The 3,891-nt window shown below is 29.5% G+C and overlaps 1 pseudogene; it reads left to right on the forward strand.

The window, feature by feature from the left end:
• Window positions 1-1,716: 1,716 nt before the first annotated feature.
• LOC107003910 lies at window positions 1,717-3,453 on the forward strand (annotated as a pseudogene).
• Window positions 3,454-3,891: the final 438 nt, after the last annotated feature.

Consider the following 3,891-nt stretch of genomic DNA (forward strand, 5'->3'; position numbering starts at 1 on the left):
AATATGTTACTTTCAAGAAAAAGTTGTGACTTTAATAATGAGTTGCCACTTTAATAAAAAAATATGACTTATATTAAGAGTTCTGACTTCAATGAAGAATTTCAAGTTTTACGAAAATTTGTTAATTTTATGAATAGTTGGGACTTTATGAAAAGTTATGACTTTTATGAAGGTTGTGAACTTTTCGAAGTGTTGAAACTTTTCCAAATAGTTGTAACATCTCTGATAAGGCACAATAAACAGTTGTTCACACTACCCTTTGTTGTCTATAAAAAGAGGCATTCCCTCTCATTTTAAAACAACAAAAGTTTTGATATTCATCTTCTACTTCTGCAAAATTAAATGTTTGTATATTTTGATCCTATCGAGTGACTTATTCACAACATAGTTTTTGTATCTGTAGGTTGGTTAATAAAAATCATTCATGATGAGAGGATGTAATTTTTTAAACCTATGGTATTGGGGGGGAATAATAGCTTTCTTAAGTGGACATTGTGCATTCAGTGTACTTGATTTTTACCTTTCAGTTTCATCCTATTTTTACATATCATGGTATGTCTTTTACACTCATTAATTTATGCTTATGATATTAATTATTGTTTTTAGTACATATTTTAAACTCTATTTTTATGTTATGTAAATTTATTGTCTCTAGTTATATTGAACATATACGCATATAGTACGTATATTCATTGTGCAGAAAATAATAAATGTACTCAGTTGCAGGGATTTATGTTTTGATATTTTATAATAAATAACTTAAAACTACTATTTATAATCTGATATATTATATATTTTTACATAGATATCAAATTTCTCACTTATCAATTATTTAAATTCATTATGCAACTTCAAAAGTTATAATTGCTTTCATCTCCAATCATAATTTCTTTTTTGAATATGTTAATATTTTTTTTGAATTTTCTCTTTAGACATAAATCACAATTGTATAATCTATACAACTTAAATGTTTCTTTATATTACGAAATGCCTTTGTATATATATTCTTATTTTCTTATATATTTTCCTTTTAATGTTGATTAAAGAACCAATGATTTATTATTTCATGAATAATTCATTCATTAGAGGTTCTTGAATTATGTGATAACGATAACATTTAATGAAATTCATTTTGGAATATTGCTAATATTTTTTTAAGAACCAATATTTTCAATATTTTTAATGTATGAATATAATTAAAAAATTAATTTCAAATTAAATGCAATTATTATTTATAACCGCACGAAACGCAGGCAAAATTACCTAGTTTAAATATAAAATGATGAAATAAATCACTTCAGGCTGTGGCACGTATATCTAGCTCTCTTTAAGGAGATTTAAGCTCATTGCGACAAATTTTTCATAGGTCCAGCGGTATGCCTTTTGACTTTTCCCTCAAGGATAAAACAACATTCACAAAGTATAACTCAAAAACTTTAGTCAAGAGTTTAGTCAAAAGCTCAACAAAAAATAACATCTTTCTTTAACCAATAAGAACTCTCTTTTTTGACTATCTTTTTCCTTTCTATATTTTTCTTTTGTGTTGTGTATCCCTAATCAAATGAAGAAAATCACTATTTATACTAGAAGAAGTCTCACTAACAAAGAATAGAAAGATAATTTGATAGTAAATAATGAAAATAATGGAATTAGAAGTTACATATATTACAAGGTATAATGGAGAAAACGACAATGAAAATAAAGATAGTGTAACAAATGCCTCCAACGGCAAATGAACAGGCTGCCCAATTCCAACATTCACTGGAACGTTTCTGCCAGCTTTTTATGACCACTAAATCAATGGCCAGTTCATCAGTAATTAGGCAGTATTAAGACACCAAAATAATGAGCAAATTAATATGAAAAATAATATTAAAAAGCTCAATCACTAACACTGCTTTTATGAATATAATAAATCGTAAAATCAAACTAAAAGAATTTCAAATTAGGAAAACATGTAAAAATAATACACCCACATAAGTTGCAGCTGGCTTTATGGATCTACCAATAGCCCACATATTGTCTGCAACTGTCAAATCGAGCAAGATAATAGACATTCAAGTAAGTCCTCAAATCGACTTCATAAAACGGTTCCTTATTTATTCTTACCAAACGAATAATCCTAGTTTTATCGATGTAGGATCTGTTCATGAAAGCAATTCTAGATTCTATATTCAGAGTTGCCTTCGAAGTTGAGCTAGACAGCATGTGTGGTTCAAATGCTGAAGGCAAAAATTTTATCAATGCATATGACGATGCAAGTTCCTTGACACTTTGGAGATTTGTTGATATCTTATGTAAGATTAAAAGATTTCTCAATATCGGATCAAAAGCCAAGTTCAGAGACAATATATAAACTATTGATGTGTTTGTTTATAAGCTGATCCACAGAAAAACTGATGAGAGGAGTAAACCAAAAGATGATCTATCTGTAGGTTAATTACCTTATATCTACTACTTTTATTAATGCGGACAGATGCGAATTAGACATTATAATCTTTTTTCCAGTTGCAATGGAAGAAAGAAGATATTTTTCAAGGTTTCTTCAAATAGCTGGAACAGATCAAAAATATTTGTGTGATACGATATTGAACTTTATAATAGAAAGCAAAGATACAACAACAACCACCCTTTCTTGGTTCATATATGTGCTGTGCAAATATCCTTATGTACAGGAGAAAGTATCACAGGAGATTAAAGAATCAACAAACAAAAAACAAGATGCAACAGACATAATGGTTTTTGCTGCAAATGTAAATGAAGATGCCCTTAAAAAGATGTGATATCCTCATGCAGATCTTATTCAGACTCTTAGACTCTATCCCGCACTTCCTATGGAAATAAATAACTTATTTTATTGTATATATCAGCGGTCAATCAGCGGGCAAGTAGATGTATGCTTTAATGTTGTTGTTTTTGTTTTTCTTCTTACTACAGAATGGAATAATATGTTTTTCAAATGATACCATACCAGATGGATTGAATGTGAACAAAGGGGATATAGTGTCTTACCAATCATATGCAATGGGAAGAACGAAATTTATATGGGGTGATGATGAAGAAGAATATAAATAAGAGAGATGAATCGATGGGGATGGTTTCTTCAGGCCTGAGAACCCCTTCAAATTTACAGCTTTCCAGGTTGGTCAAACCACGTTATTAGTTTTCATTATCATTCCTTAGAGCCTTGAACGCAATGCTATAATTAATTTGTCTAGTGCATGTATACTGTCTTATTATAACTAGGTAAACCTACTCTTTTGTTAATAAAACTGGCAGGGCCAAGGATCTGCTTAGGGAAGGAGTTTGCCAATGGGAAAATGCAGATATTATCTGTTTGTTGTTACGTTACTTCATTTTAGGTTGAGTGATTACAAGAAGAATTTCAACTATAGAAGAATGATTAATCTTCATATTGATCGGAGATTGCCTGTTTGTGTCTTTCAAAAATAATGAAATTAAAAGGACATTACAATAATATGTGTATTAGTATTACTTCAATTATGCCTGAATGTTGTTTATGACATCAATATACTAAATAAGTCTATCAAATAACATGGAAATAAAGTTTGTTGTCTATGGGATGTAGTGTTGTTGCACATTCATATTTACTTTATTTTACCTTCCTCCCAAAATGTATTCATGCCATCCAAGTTTGAGATGTTCAATGGAATAACAATTGTGCCTAGACTTCAGGATAAACTAGTAGTAGAATTTCAATGTTGTTTCTAGCTTTATAGACAATCACATATAGGAGTTGCTCAGTTGCATGAACATTAACTTACCTTCTTGTTGTTTACTGTTTATGAATAATCAACATGTTGGGTTTTATTTGCCCTGATTTCTTACCATAAATAGGTTTTCCTTTTAGGAAAAGATTTTGGATTGACT

This window comes from Solanum pennellii, chromosome 11 (assembly GCF_001406875.1).
Source record: "Solanum pennellii chromosome 11, SPENNV200".
NCBI classification, from domain to species: Eukaryota; Viridiplantae; Streptophyta; class Magnoliopsida; order Solanales; family Solanaceae; genus Solanum; species Solanum pennellii.